This window comes from Emys orbicularis, chromosome 3, assembly GCF_028017835.1.
Source record: "Emys orbicularis isolate rEmyOrb1 chromosome 3, rEmyOrb1.hap1, whole genome shotgun sequence".
Taxonomy (NCBI): domain Eukaryota; kingdom Metazoa; phylum Chordata; order Testudines; family Emydidae; genus Emys; species Emys orbicularis.
In genome coordinates, this window is record NC_088685.1 from 30,116,373 (window position 1) to 30,133,450 (window position 17,078).

The window sequence follows — 17,078 nt, forward strand, 5'->3', positions numbered from 1 at the left end:
TGTGGTAAACATAGAATACAGGTGATAGCCAAAGTGTTGGGGCAATAAGAAAAATGGTAGCTGCCAGCTAGCTAGATGAGTCAGCCCTGTATAGAATCAATCACCTCACTGGCTGGGAACACATTGCTCCATAACAGGCAACCTGATTGGTTCACCTGTTGCTGAATGCTCTTTTTTTCCTAAAAATAATCCAACAATGAGCTTTCACAGTTCTTTCTTTCAACTGCCGCTATGGTGTGTCTCAGTATTACTGGGGATCCTATTTTAAGAGGCATCAGTAAGCTACAGTTCCAAAATTTCTCAATTTATATGGAATATAAAGATCAGTTAATATTGTACAAATGATACCAGATGGGGATCGTTCATGACATAGTATGTACCAGAACAAAGGAATATGACATGTGTCTCTACCTACATGTGTAGAGTTGGAAACCACATGGCATAATCTTATAGATTTTGATTTTCACACTATAAGTGGCCAGATTTTCCAGAAGTGTTCAGCATGCTGGTTGTTGAGCTCTTTTAACAGTCTGTCCCTGAGTGTGGGTGCTCAGCCCCTGAAATATTGGGCCCTAAGGTCTTTTGAAAGTCTGGCTCATAGTAGCCATGAGATCCCAAATAGCCAACCTACGTTCATATGACCATATAGTGTGTTAAAACCAGAGCTAGTGAACCAGCTAGGCAAAGGGAGGGAATAGAACTGAAGTAATTTGTTACATCCCTCATAACTGTTTGTACAACTTTTAAAGAGGTTTTCAACATTTTACTTTTTAAAGATGTATGACAGGCTGGTGCCTTTCATGATCTGATGATCTGATGATCTCACTTCCTGTGCTTCTTGTTCTGGCAGTTACAGTTCTTACTACTGAAACTAACTTCTACCTACTTCCTCCCTGCTGTAAGAGCTCCTTTGTTTTGTTTGTAGGGTTTTTGTTTATATGTTTGTTTGCTTTATTTAGCTTCCATTGTCTATCTCCCTTTCTTCATCTAAAATGGCAGCCTAAAAGGGAGACAGCTGTCCTTGTATCTGTGGGGAGTGAATCAAAATGAATTGGAGCACAGTGTTTTCCTGCCAATTACTGAACTATTGATTGACTCCCTATCAATTGCTACACTGCTCCAGTTCAGTCAGACAATATAGAGAAAGCATGATGGTGTGGGAAGGAGAGGTGATATTCAGAGAAGTAAATGGGACCTCAGAGTACAAAATTAAACAGAGGTGGATACAAGTGAGAGAAAAACAAACAGAATCAATGCAGATAGAGTGGAGAAAGCAGTCTGAAAAGAGCATGGTTTTATTAAGTGATCATGCAGCATGTAGGCACTGTGCAAGCTTCTCCCCACAGCTCTGTTAATGCACCCTACTTCTCGTCCATCCTATTTACTCCATTCTTGAATAGGACACAGAGCAACACAGAAAAATAAAGGCAAGGAGTAGTAAAATACTCCAAAGAAAATACATACCAATTCATTAATCCACAGAGAAGCAGGAACCACCAAAAAAGAAGCAGACCATGAAACAGGAAAAGCATTTGAACAAATAATAGTAAATAATAATTCATAATATAAAAAGTTAACCTGAAAGACAGTGAACCCACAAAAGCAGCATAAAAGAAACCAGAACACACAAATAGTATGGAAGAATAGCACAATGTAGGTTTAAAGGTATGAGAGCAAAGGATTGTTGAAATTATTATGTTAAACTTTAGAAAATAATCAGAGTCTAAGTTTAAAATGAATAAAAAATAATCATTAAAGAAAATAACTGTGGAGGAAAGGTGGTTCAGTGGCTCAGGTGGTAACCTCCAACATGAGTAACTCAGGTTCAATTTCCTGCTGTCTCAAAGATTTGTTGTGTCACCTTCAATATGGCACTTAGGGCTACATCCACAAAAGCACTTCGATGCCTAGCTGCCACCTTAGGCACCTGAGTCCAACATTCAGGCACTGTTGAGATCCTCAAAACTCCCAGTAAGCTGCCACCTACTCGTATACATCTCTAGGTACCTAAATTTCCACAGGTGAAATCCTCAAGGCACCTAAAAATCTGCCAGTGTACATGCCCGCAGCTGCTTTAGTTTGTATTCCTGGGCACCTAGCTCACACATGGGCCCAGCTGCATCCTCAAACTAGGTGTATCCCTGCCTATCTCACCTGTGACGCCCAATTAAGTAGGTACTCAGAAGCTGCCTACCAGGTCAGTCCCCAATTCAAACAAAGCCAGAAGAGGAGAAAATGGTGGTATGTCCCTCATAAGTTTTAGGCCAGTGAACTCACCCAGAATGTGGGAGTCACAGGTTCAATTCCCCACTTTGCCTGATGAGGAGAATGGAGTGGAAGTTGTAGGATGCTCTAACTACTGGACTATAGGGAGTCCTGGAGCAGGTCTCTATCGATCCCCCTATTGAAGCTGATCCACTGTATATACATAATGAAATAGTCATTGGGCCAAAGAGCAAGTGAGAATGCCTCTGTGGCCCAGTAGTTGGGGCACTCACGTGGGAGGGGGAGACACAAGACCCACTCCATTATCCACATCAAGCTGAGTGGGGAATTGAGCCTGTCTTCCCCAGATCCTGGGTAAGTGCTCTAACCACTGGGTTAAAAATTAAGTGAGGAGGGACACCACATCCTCTTCAGTGATTTGCATCAAAGCAGAGATAAGTTTCTCCACCTGATCCGGATCTGGACTCCACCCTTTGAGGGTGGGGCTTAGGACCCAGCCCTCACATCAGCATCTTCCATTGGCTAGTTTAAGTGGCTTGGGCTCCCTGACGAGCATGCTGGTTTTTATAGATACTATTTGTAGGTGCCTAACTCTCCCCATGCATTGCATAGGGACCCCAGGCAACTAACACAAGACCATGTATTCCACTAGGTCAGGGATTGGCAATCAGGCGGGCCACTGGGAGCTGCGGGGGGGCCGTGCCTGCAGATGGTCAATGTAAACAAACTGTCTCGCGGCCTGCCAGCAGATTACCCTGATGGGCTACATGCCGAAGGTTGTCGACCCCTGCAGTATGGTAGGGCATCTAAAAGTGAGGTGCTGCAATGCTGAGTCTAAGTCCCCTTTGCGGATCTAGCTCCTAGTCTTTTTGACCTCAGTTCCCCATCTGTAAAAAGGGAATAGCAGCACTTCCATGCCTCACAGGAAAGTTACAAGGATAAACACACTGAAGATTCTGTGGCGCTCAGATACTATGCTATTGAGTGCCAGATAAGTACCTAAAATAGACAGATACTAATTGTGCTTGTTAAATTCAGGCTGTTTGTAGATTTTCCTCTCTACTAAATGTATTGTGCCAGCTTTTGACAGGTGCGGAGTAGAAACAGATAGCATTGATTTCAATAGCAGATGCTGGTACTCTGAATCTCTGACAATCATATTGTATATGTTGATTGCAGTCTGAGTTGTGAGTGGCTGTGGTTAGAAACCCCAGTCCCTGTGGAGCCCTCATTCACTTTTGCCAAACATTTGCATTAAAATACTGCCCATATTAGTTAGATCAATGTTTGTAATAACAATGGGCCATGATCAATAAAGTGACACTTTTCACTGTAATCATCAACACGTTTCACATAAACAAGCAGATTTTCAGCCTCCTAATCACACTAGTTACAATTTAGTGGTAGCTTGGAAAAAATGGAATGAAGTAGTTTCACCATATCTTAAAAATCAGCAAAACTGGCAGACAGGCTACATTAATAGCATACAAATATATTATTACTTTTGCATGTTTAGAAGATAGGAAACACTATTGGTGGTAGTGTGCGAAATAAGGTTACTTGCCATATACCAAAGTGTTGCCACAAACTAATATTATCCCATGACTGAACATGACAAATGCAACAAGCAACTATTCAATCCTTCCTTGAGCTCTCTAGTGCATGACCACATAAGGTCCTATACATTGGTGCAACCATGGCCTTGTCTCCTTCCCATCTCTTTAGGGACAGGGGCACCAAGGGGTACACATGGAAGGAGCAGACCTTGGAGTCCCCACTGCACAAGATCTGCAACTTCCTCTGGCCCTCCTTGTTTGAGGCATGAAAGGGGTGGGGACAGGAATTTTGTGCCCTTGCATTCCCTGCACATTTGCACAAAGGCCTGTGATAATCCTGCACTAAGACAGCAGCATGTGACATGAAGTGAACCTTCCTTTTGGAAATGTATACCTGACAAACATACCTATGGAAGTTTCCTTGGCTAGAATTGATCAAATAAAGCTCACCACCTCAGATCTCATGGTATATATCCATGGTATCCCCACACCTTGAGTACAGCATGCAATTCTGGTTGCCCCATCTCTAAAAAGATATATTAGATTTGGGGAAAGTACAGAGAAGGAAACAGAGAACTCTCCTCATATGGAGATTAAGATAAGGACTGTTCAGCTTAAAAGAGAGATGACTAAGGAAGGATATGATAGAGGGCTATAAAATCATGAATGGTATGTAAAACGTGAATACGGAAGTGTTATTTACCCCTTCACCTAACACAAAAACCAGGGGTTACCCAGTGCAATTAGTAGGCAGCAGGTTTAAAACAAACACAAGGAAGTACTTCTTCACATAATGCACAGTTGACCAGTGGATCTTGTTACCAGGGGTCTTGTGAAGGCCAAAAGTATAACTGGGTTCAAAAAAGAAAGATACATTAGTTAATGGAGGATATGTTCATCAATGGCAATTAAGCCAAGATGATCAGGTACGCAAACCCATGCTCTGGGTGTCCCTATACCTCTGGGACTGGAGGACAGGGGATGGATCATTCAATAATTGCCCTGCTCTGTTCATTCCCTCTGAAGCATCTGGCACTGGCCACTGTCAGAAGACTAGATACTGGGCTAGATGGACCATTGGTCTGACCCTGTATGGCCATTCTTACATTCTTATGACCATCCCAAAAAATAAATTAATATTTATATATTATTACACCTAATCCATTACACATGTAGGACACATGAATATTAGCAATACAATAAAAATGACTGATGACTATCTGATGTAAGGGTCATATTTCAAATCTGGGATTTATTTCCATTATTTCCAGTAACATAATGAATGAGTGTACTGCGATTCTAGCTGAAGAGGAACATGGGAAATAATGCTATTCAGTGAGTGATCTGTTACAAGTGTCTGCGTTATTAATTAACCTATTACTTCTGTTTTGTCATGTCTCATTAAGTTAGAGATTTGTGTTATGTCACATATGAATATGAGGCCGTGAGCCATTATCTTCACTCAAACTGTTTTTATTGACTTCCGTGGGGTTACACCTGGTATACCCTGGTATAAACAAGAGGAGAATCAGGCTCATGAATGGAACACCGCAAGAGTGAATATCAAGAACCATCCCCAGTTTACTGTGATTTCTGATTGAGTAATGGGAATGTGAAAAGTGTAACTATTTTGCAGAGTGAATACTTATTAGTGATGTATTTGAGAGATTTGTTTAATATGCAAAATACATTCTTATATTCTCCAAGTTTTAATTTATTTAACTCCTGTAATCCAATACTGCAAAGCTTTTTTATTCGGGATAATAAATAAGTGAGCTGTTCATCAATGATAATCTGCAGCATTGCCTAGCGGATAGAGCACTGGAGTAGGATTGAGGAGACTCAGGTTCTATTCCCAGCTCAGCCAGAGGCCAGCTGAACAGGAATAGGGGAAATATGGGGGGGAGGGATAGCTCAGTGGTTTGAGCATTGACCTGCTAAACCCAGGGTTGTGAGCTCAATCCTTGAGATGGCCATTTAGGGATCTGGGGATTGGTCCTGTTTTGAGCAGGGGGTTGGACTAGATGACCTCCCGAGGTCCCTTTCAACCCTGATATTCTGTGATTAAATCACTTCCCTTCTCAGTTTCCTCATGTGTGAAATGGGAATAGTGATGCTGACCTCCATTGTAAAGCTCTGTTAGAACTACAGATGAAATGTGCTATATAAGAGCTAGATGGTATTATTATTTCTATTGTGGTATCACCGAAACAGGTGGTGCAAGGCACTGTACAAACAGGTTGGTGAAGAGAGTGAGTTCTGATTCCGAATTATCTGCACATTTAAAAAAAAAAAAAACCTGTTGGCATATGGCTATGGATTATGCAATGTATGTTTGCAGCATATTAACGTTTGCTGTGACATTGCATATGACTTCTTATTCCAAGTCCCTTTGGTTTGCATGCTACAGAGTAACACACGATCCTTGACAACCTGCATAACATGATATAGAAATTCATTTTTTTAAAGTCTTCCTAGTGTAATCATGTTCTTGTAATGCAGCATGAACGAGAGGGACTAAATAATGTAGATACTTTGCTTCATCAGTATCTTACCTATGCCAGAAACATTATCACCTTTAGACAAATACAAAATCTTTGAATAGTTCATTGTTCAAAAGAACAAAGCAGAAGCTGAAACTGTTTTAAAGGAACATGTACCCCTAAAATGTAGATGTAACAGAGGTACAATAAATTCTTTCCCTTTGCATTCCTTTGTGCATAAAATCAGAGAGCACTAAGCAATAAGAAGCTATCTGCCAGAGGCAAACATTCAATTTGCTCTAGTTTGAGAGTCCATTTTAGCTGAAGAGACCTGCTGTTTAGTTAGCTCCCCTGCTGAATGCTGTAAGAGATATAGATGAAATTGAGCAAACAGCAATTTCTCTAATGAAAAAGTTGTGTATGTCTTACAGTTTTCAGTGGGGGAAGCTGGCATTTGATCATTTTGGTACCTCATATTACTACAAGTTGTGCAGGATGAGATTGTGACCTGCTAAAACCCAAAACAGACCAAATACAGATCTGGTATAGGCAGATGAAACTCCATTGAGTCAGCAGAGCTCCAGTCACATCAGGTCTGTATTGGTCCAAAGTGCTAAAGCACAGAAATGGCTTAAAAGTGAAATGCATCAGACTTTATCACCCAAAAATATACAAACACCTATTTGCTGAACTTAACCAGAGGAATAAAATTACTTAAAACTTCAATAATTGAAGTTTCATTGATCCAAAAGGAGCCTATATAGCAAATCTTTGGAGCTATTGCTCAGTGTGCAAGTGCATACAATTGGAGAGAAACAAACACTGGGCCAGATAAAGCCAACATGCAATATCATCAGTGAAGCTTTCAGTGGTCTGACTTTATTCATCTGAACAAAAAGCTGGACACAACCATAAGGTTCCAGAGGAAACGGACTATCCTTTTATCTGATTGCAGCCACAAGTGCTACAATCCTAGCTGGCAGAATGACTCTTTGGTTAGAACCAAAGTGAATGAGAGCAAAAATTGCTCCGCTAAGTGATGTAAAAAGAGATGTCTGCTAAACACATAAGACTGTCTTATTTTAAATACAAGGACACCATGTCACGAGTGAGGTGCTTAGGCATCCCATTTCAAAGTTTAGTCCAGACACCTCTGTTTATGTCTCCCACCCCATCAGAGAGCAGTAAAGCTACAGCAGGCTCTTTTCTGTTTTAGGGCTGGTCTACACTAACCCCCCAATTCGAACTAAGATACGCAACTTCAGCTACGTGAATAACATAGCTGAAGTTGACGTACCTTAGTTCGAACTTACCACGGTCCAGACGCGGCAGGCAGGCTCCCCCGTCGACTCCGCGTACTTCTCTCGCTGAGCAGGAGTACCGGAGTCAACGGCAAGCACTTCTGGGTTCGATTTATCGCGTCCAGGCAAGACGTGATAAATCGAACCCAGAAGTTCGATTGCTTGCCGCCGAACCAGCGGGTAAGTATAGACGTACCCTCAGACAGCACATGCCGCACATATAGTAGAACTTTTTATACACACTGCTAGATTTGAGATTTACTGGCGTATACCCAGAAGAGAATTAAAACATACACAAAATATAAAGTTCAGGATTTCAACAGAGTTTATTGAAGAAAATGCCCACAATGCTCTGACAAGTATATTCACAGACCACAGCAATCATTGAATTTCAACACATCTCAGATGAATACATTAAAATTCATAATACCTTTAACACACTGGTAAGTTGCTACCAAGAGGTTTTTTCACCATCAATACACTTATTATCATGCTATTAAATAACCACACAGTTAATGAAATTCAGAGAAATCACCAGTCAGATGTAAAGCAAGAATGAGAAAGCACCAGCCAATTAGAGGGTGGTGATGAAAAATGTCTTGCCCATCAAGGTCTTTACAGAGAAAGAGTCCAGGTGACATGACACATTCTAGCTCATCTTCTGGGCAACATCATAAAAATTTGAAAAAAGAAAATGATGAACGTGTATTGTGCAGTCGTTCAGCTGATGTTTGGAATACCAAATAAATTGTAGTCAAGAAGAAAAAAGAAATTACTTAAGAGGGTTGTTTGTTCATGTAGCTTATAAATATTGGTATACTAGTTAAATAATTATAATTTGCCAAGTAATATTTTAAGGTATTCGTGTTAGGTAATTCTTAATAAAGTACATGTAAAGAAAAAACAGTTTTTGTTTGAGAGGACTGGGAGCTAGTAGCTAAATTCTAATCTTGACTGACACTGGCAGTCTCACTCCTTACCCCTTTACCTCAGTTTCTCAATATGTAAAATGGAGGATGAGGGACTAATGTCTTACTAAAGAACACAGAACTGAGAAAAGACAATGAGGAGTCCTTGTGGCACATTAGAGACTAACAAAATTATTTGGGCATAAGGTTTCATAGGCTAAAACCCACTTCATCAGATGCATGGAGAGAAAAATACATGCATCTGATGAAGTGAGTTTTAGCCCACAAAAGCTTATGCCCAAATAAATTTGTTAGTCTCTAAGGTGCCACAAAGACTGCTCGTTTTTGCTGATACAGACTAATATGGCTCCCACTCTGAAACAGCAGATCCACATTCCCTTCAGGAACTCTTGGAAAGCTTTTCCCCTTTCATTTCTTTACCATGAGTCTTTGAAGCTCCATTCTCTGTTAGTTTTACATAGTCAGAAGGAAGAATTCTGAGTTATTTCATTAATGGTCCTATTTTTATGGAATAAATCAAACTATCATGATCTTGGGCTAAAGAGCTAGCTTTGTTTAGTCTTCCAAGCTAAAACTACCAAATGCTATCAAAATAATATTGAACTTTTATCCTTTCCCCAACTATATACCAAACAAATGTCCCCATTATAGATCTCCTAAATATAAGCACAGAAACACTAATACAGCAGGCTTATAAAATAAGGAATCATGGAGAAGATGAGAACCTCTCCAGTCTACACTAAATCACCCAATATTTGTGGATGTCCTATAGTACTGTTTTGTTAAGCCCATGGATTAGCTGAAGGTGGATCATAACTATCAATAAGAGGGTTATATACTCCTTTGGGAAAAAGTCTTTCCTCATGGTTTGAATTACCATAGTACCTAGGAGTCCCAGTTAGACCAGACCCCATTGTGCGTGGTGCTTGGTCCCTGTCCCCAAGGAGTTTAGTCTGACCCTGTTGTCACTAAATGTAGGTTAATACTCTATATATTTGTTTACTGAGATATAGCAAAACCAGAAGTGAAACTTTTTAAAACATTTGGCTACCAGTTAGACACAGTTCAGGTTTAAGATAATGATTTCTAACTCTGGAATAATGACTTATTTTATCACTAAAAGATAAGCTTAAAAATCAAAGTGAAAATGATTATCAGAGTAAGGAACAAAAAAATACATCCCTAAAATAAACAAATCTGGGCACAGAGGCAAAAAATAATCCCACTGAAGTTGCATTGGTTTAAAAAACCAGAAACACTCATTACTGTAGGGAATGCAATCATGCAGGAACACTTTTTTGAAAGTTGCCCCAGCTCCCAGTGCTCACTTGAAAACAAACAGTTTTGTTTTAAATTCTATATTAAATTTAAGATATACCACGTTTCTGAACAAAACAAGCACTCGTGCAAGGGGATCATTAATCACAGACCAGGCTTTGCACCAAAATTCTGTCTGTCTGTTTACATGTCTCATAGTTGCTGTCTAATCTCTGCATGTCTCTCATGTTTTAAAAAATGAGGCGTAGTTGTGGTGTGCATCTGTTAAAATCATAAAAATTGTTTTCATAAGTAGATTTATCTATATTCACTTTGCAACGCAAAAGCTTTTTTTTTTGTGTGTGTGTGCCTACTGAAACTCTTTAACACAGGATTCTTGGGATGAATACAAAATCATCTACTGTGAAAAACTTTTAAAGGGCCATGTTCATCAAGGATATTAATGGGAATCCTTTGTCATTTTTATCTTACATTTGACACTTTCATATCTTTAAAAAAAATAAATCAGAACCTACCTTTCTGGCTTTGGTCTATGAAATATGAGAATTTGTGGAGATGCGCTGCCTGTGAGAGAAACCTATATACAATGGCTGTGGATCTGAAAACTTTAGAATAAAATCTTTACAACATATGGTATTACCTACATGAGGAATGGTAGGAGATGTCCTGGAGAACAAATGTAGGCTACTAGGTAAGATATTAAAGTCCAGGGCCTCCATGGTAGCATTGTCTGAAATGTTTCCAGTTCCACATGCAGGGCCAGTTAGAGAGGTAGGACTTCAGAGTCTCAATGGGTGGATGAGATGATAGTGTTAGGAGGAGGGATTTAGATTTATTAGGACCTGGGGAACCTTTTGGGAAAGGAAGAACCTATACAGGAAAGATGGGCTCCAACTAAACCAAAATGGAACCAGACTGCTGGAATGAAAAATTAAAAAGGTCATATAAGGGTTTATAACCAAGGGCTGGAGGACAACTGACAGGAGGAGCACATGGTTCAGAAAGACATACCTTGGAGGAGGATCTATTAAAAGGATAATTTATATCCTAGTAAACAAGAGAGGATAAAGTTGATAAAGAATAATAGGAACTGAGGGTAAATAAACAAAAGTCCAATTGAATTACATCACATGAACAAAGACAACTAAATAGTGACAAATTTTTATTAGACTTCCAGCATTTGCATACAAGTACTAACTACTAAGATGGGTCAACTTAAATGCCTGGTATTGCACGAGACTGTTGATATAATAAGCACTACAGAAACTTGGAACAATTATAACAATACATGGTAATACCAGAGTACAAAATATATAGGAATGGCAAAGTAGGTTGTGCTGCAGGAGTAACAGCCACTGTATGTGAAAGCAAGCATAGTATAAAATATAGTAAATCTATGGTACACTTGTATTCATTTAAGAATCTCTGTGGATAGAAATTCCATTCTTTAATAAGAGGATAGCAGTAGGAATATACTACCAACTAAGGGACCAGGATGGTGTTACTGATGGTAAAATGTTCAGATTATAGAGACTACCAAAAAAAATGGAGGATTTCAACTATCCTCATATTGCCTGGGTTCTTTGAGCAGCTATTACTGGAACCCACAAGGGGAGAGGTAATTCTTGATTCAGTTCTAAACATGGGCATAGTTAGGAGGGGACAGGAGATGTTGCACCCCCAAACTGCAAGCCTCGGGCAGGTGTGGAATTTGCCCCCATGCACGTCCCCATTCATTTGAGTGGAGCTGCCACTTCCCCCAACATAGAAGTCGAAGTACACGTATGGTCCTAAGTGAAGCACAGAATCTGGTGAAAGAGGTGACTATAGCTGAACTGCTTGCTAACGGCAACCATAATGTGACTAAATTTAAACATCCTTGTGGGGAAGAAAAATACCAAAAAAAACTGACTACAGTAGCATTTAACTTCAAGGGGAACTACATAAAAATGAGGACTTTTTAAAACAGAAATTAAAAGGAACAGTCACACAGGTGAAATACCTGAAAACTACATGGAAACTATTTAAAAACCATAATAGAGGCTCAAACTAAATGCATATTTCAAAGATGCACAGAGGATTAAAAAAGTTATAATGGCTAAACAGCAGAATAAAAGATGTGGTTAGAAGCAAAATGGCATCCTTTAAAAATTGGAAGTCAAATCCTACTTGGGAAAATAGAAAGGAGTATAAACTCTGGCAAGTCAACTGTAAAAGTTATAATTAAGCAGGCCAAAAAAAGAATTTGAAGAGCAACTAGAAAAAGATGCAAACAGCAAAAAATAATTTAAATACATCAGAAACAGAGAGCCTGCCATACAATGATGGGGGCTATTGGCCGATCTATGTGCTTAAGGAAGACAAGGCTGTTGTGAGAAAGCTAAATGAATTCTTTTTATTGGTCTTCATTGCAAAGGATGTGAGGGAGATTCCCACACCTGAGTCATTCATTTTGTGACAAATCTGAGGAACTGTCCCAGACTGTTCAAAAACCTCCTAATGACACCTCAAATTGATAACTTAAACCAGGGATCGGCAACCTTTGGCATGCAGCCCGTCAGGAAAATCTAATGGCAGGCCGGGACGGTTTGTTTACCTGCAGCATCTGCAGGTTTGGCCGTTCGCAGCTCCCACTGGAATGGTGAACCGCGGCCAGTCGGATTTGTGATTGGCCAAATGTGCGGATGCTGCAGGTAAACAAACTGTCCTGGCCCGCCAGTGCATTTCCCTGATGGGCCACGTGCCAAAGGTTGCTGATCCCTGACTTAAACAGTAATAAGTCACCAGGACAAGATGGTATTCACCAGAGTTCTGAAAGATAGTTAATGTAACACCCTTTTTAAAAAAGCTCTAGAAGCAATCCTGGTGATTACAGGCCAAGAAGCATAACTTAATACCAGGCAACTTGACTGAAACAATAGGAAAGAACAATTATCAGATTCATAGATTATCATGTTAAATTAGGGAACAGTCAACATGGCTTTTTGTAAAGGGAAATCATGGCTCACCAATCTATTAGAATTATTTGAGGGGGATCAACAAATACGGGTGATCCAGAGGATATAGTGTACTTGAACTTTCAAAAAACCGCAGGCTCTTAAGCAAAGTAAGCAGTTCTGGGATAAGAGGGAAGGTCCTCTGATGGATCAGAAACTGGTTAAAAAATAGGAAACAAAGGGTAGGGATAAATGGTCCATTTTCAGAATAGAAAGTGGTAAATAGCAGGGTTCCCTAAGGATTTGTACAGGGACCAATACTGGAAAAAGGAGGCAGCAAAGTTTGTAGATAAATCCAAAACAGACTGCAAAGAGATCTCACTAAACTGGGTGACTGGGCAACAAAATGGCAGATGAAATTCACTGCTGATAAATGCAAAGTAATGTACATTGGAAAATTATGATTTCGAGGGGGGGGAGGGCAGGGAAAAAACAGATGTTGATTAGGAAATACTGCCATGGTGCCTCTTGGGAGTTCTTCAGCCCAGGCTTCCCAGTCAGACTACATCTCCCAGGATGCACTATGCCCTTCCTTCTTGGAGAGGGGAAGTGGTGCATTTTGGGAGGTGAAGTCTAGTTGAGGAGTATGGGCAATAGAAGCAAATGGGGACTTGAGGCAACTGAACTACAACTACCATGAGGAACTGCAGTGGCATATCTGAATCAAAATCATTTCAATGTTTTTTGTCAAAACCAACATTTTCTCTTGAGTTTTCACATAAATGACTTTTTTAAAATGAAAACTGAATTTTCCAACGAACCAGTTCACAGAACTGGTCAAAAATTCTAATACTTATATGACCCACACCACTGTGATATGTGAGGTGAGTGTGACATTCCCCAGGGTATAATCTGGACTGCTGAATGGCTGACCCCCCTGAATACTCCAGCCTGGAATGCCTTTTACACTGCTTTCCTGTGGGAACAACCACTCCTGGCCAGTCCACGCAGCCTCTAACCTGCAAAAGCTCTCCCAGCTATACTACATGAGCAGCTAGCCAGAGCATTCATCAATTACATGCAGGGTGACTGTTCAATGATGCTTCCTTTCTCTTTCAAACTTTGTAGTGGTCATGAGAAGAGATGAGGGGAGACAGGTAATTTTTGTTATGTGTGCTCTCTATTCTTGTACCATTCTCCCCTCTTTGAAGATTCTCTTCAGCTGGGGTTCAGGTGACAGCTAATCTGTTTACTCTGGAACCCCCCCCCCCCCAGCTGTTCTATTGTCAATATGTAACGTTTTTGCTTACACCCATTTTCTACCGAAGAATGGCTGTTTAAGTAGGTGATTGTCCAATTGATTATGCTGCCACCTGGCTGAGGTGCTGTCTAGCTTTTGTCCCTGAGGAACTGGTTTGGGCTGCTTTTCTAACCTTGGAACATGTTATAGCAATGTTATACAGCAGAATTTTCTAACTTTACATACATTTTACCAGGTCAATAACATTCAGCAGATTGAGTTTTTTTTTTAAATGATACATTTTGTACAAAGTGAGGTATCAGTCTTGTAAAAAGGTGGATGTGGTGCACAGTCTATCACAATGAGCACGATGGATTAGGAATAATGACAGATTGAGTGATTTGACCAAGGCCACAAAGGAAGTCTGTAGAAGAACTGAAAATTTGAAACACAATTTCCTGAGTAGAGTTGAGCAAATAATTGACTTTTTCTGTTTGGCCCGTAAACCAAAAAAACCCCAAAGCAATATTTTGTTCAGTTCCAAAATTATTTGGAATGTTTTAGTAAACTGGAAAAGTCATACTGGTGTATGAGATATAACCTTTATCCCAGTGGCTGGAGCACTTGTCTGGGATGCAGGATATGCAGGTTTGCTTATAACTCTGTTCAGGGATTTGAAGTCAGCTCTCCTTCCTGCCACCCCCAATGGATGAGTGCCCAAACCACATGGCTATTCTGCTATCAGTGGAAGCTGTTTCACTTTATATAAATATATAAATATGAATTGGGCCATGAAGAAAGTGATAATGACTCTATAATATGGAGATTAAGGTACTCTCTGGGTGGTAGATGTGGAATCAAATCTCTCCTCATAATTAGGGAGAAGACCGTAATCCACATCTCCTACTTCCCAGCGAGTGCCTTAATCACCACACTACAGAGTCATTCTCTTTTTAAATATATAGTTCTTAATATATAGCTTAGAATATGCAAAACTGAAGTGACACTTTTTTCAGTGCTCAGGACTGCATCTATGACATTAAGCTTTTTACTTTTTTTGTCTACTACAAGATGTACATTTTGAGCACTCTAAGCACAAATTATTTTACTGTCACCAAAGCTGACATTCTCTAAGACATCAATGAATAGTTGACTGTGATGTTGCACCCCATAATGCTTTATAGAAATATGCTTATGAGTGTAAATATGACATAACTGTAATATGTTTTATGCTAGATATGCCATGTAACATATCTCTGCAAAGGTTATGATCTACTGGATATATTTATCCTATTTCAATGCATGTATCATTTTTGTATTCAAAGTTATTAATATTGGCTATGTACTTGTTTGATTTTAAGTAGCCTCAGTGAAGCAGTTAGTCAGCTTCTTGAGAAAAGACTAGTCTCAGTAAGTGCCCAGTCAAGAAACACTTAAGCTAACAATGAACTTTGAGAGATGCCAACCCACATCTGAGCTTTCCTGGGAATGTGGCATCGTCCTGTAAGGAACTGAGTCATGCATGGACATGTGACTTGCCCATGTGCCTCCAAAACTCCATCTTGGAGCTGGATTCTGCATAGGAGAGGAGAAGGGGTTTCCACTCACAAGAGAGACTATACAAGCCCCTGGAAAAACTCCTCCATTTTGTCTTCAGCTGGCTCAAGAGATAGTCTTTCCATCCCAAAGGATACCTGAAAGAAACTGGGACAAAGGACAGTAACTACAGGGGTGTGAGTGATTGCTGGACTCAGACTAGTAGGAGGCTAGTCTGTAAAAGAGCCTTATTGGAACATCTGAGGGTGAGATTTACCTGTATTTAGTTGTTTTTTATTGTATTAGGCTTAGACTTGCATGTTTTATTTTATTTTGTTTGGTAATTCACTTTGTTCTGTCTGTTATTACTTGGAACCACTTAAATGCTATCTTTTGTATTTAATAAAATCACTTTTTACTTATTAATTAACCCAGATCAAGTATTAATACCTGGGGAGGGGGGCAAACAGCTGTGCATATCTCTATCAGTGTTATAGAGGGCAAACAATTTATGAGTTTACCCTGTACAAGCTTTCTACAAAGTAAAACGGATTTATTTGTGGTTTGGATCTGTGGCAGGGCCACGACTCACTGGCACAGCGCCTCCTGCTGGTTGTCTTGGGAATTAGCTCTTCCAGCCCGGAGTGCCCTCTGCAGGCTAGTGTCTCGCCTGCCGCTGGCCCCCATTTCCCTCCCGGACCCCGGTGCCCTTTACATCAGGGTTCTGCCCCCAGCAGTAACCCAGAATCTGGGTCTCCCCACCCAGGGGAACCCCCAACCCTCTATCCCCAACTTGCCTCAGTGGCTACTGCCAGTCACCATCTAGCCCCCATTCACTGGGGCAGACTGCAGTCTGTAATGGCCACTCATCATCCGCAAGGGGTTTAGGACCTGCTGCCTCTGCCTACCTTGGGCTACCCTCTGCAACCCCAGTACCTTTTCCAGCTTTTAGCAAGGCCTGCAGCCTGGGTTTTTTCCAGGCCACAGATCCCCAGCTCCTCTGGCCTTTCCCCAGCCCTGCTCCAGTTTCGGTACCCTGTTCAGCTCCCAGCAGCCAGGCCCCTCCCTCTCAACAGCTAGAGAGAGACTCTGTCTGTGTGTTCATCTTCTGGCCCCAGCCCTCTTATAAGGGCCAGCTGAGCCCTGATTAGGTGGCCCAGAGCTTTGGCTGCTTTTCTAATCAGCCTAGCTATCTCCGCTGCAGCCCTCTCCAGGGCTGCTTTTACACTTCCAGGGCTGGAGTGGGGTGATCATGCCGCTACAGGACCCCATTGGGATTGGGTATCTGAGTGCTGTAGACAGGAGCACTTCTTAAGCTGTTTTCAGTTAGGGTGACCAGACAGCAAGTGTGAAAAATCGGGACAGGGGTGGGGGGGGTAATAGGCACCAATAGAAGAAAATGCCCCAAATATCGGGACTGTCCCTATAAAATAGGGCCATCTGGTCACCCTATTTTCAGTTAAGCCTGCAGCTTGTGGGGGACGTGGTTCAGACTTGGATCTGTGTTTGCAGCAGGCAAGCCTGTCTGGCTCAAACAGAGCAAGGTACTGAATTCTCAAGCTGGCAGGGAAAATGGGCTCAGAGGTAGTCTAG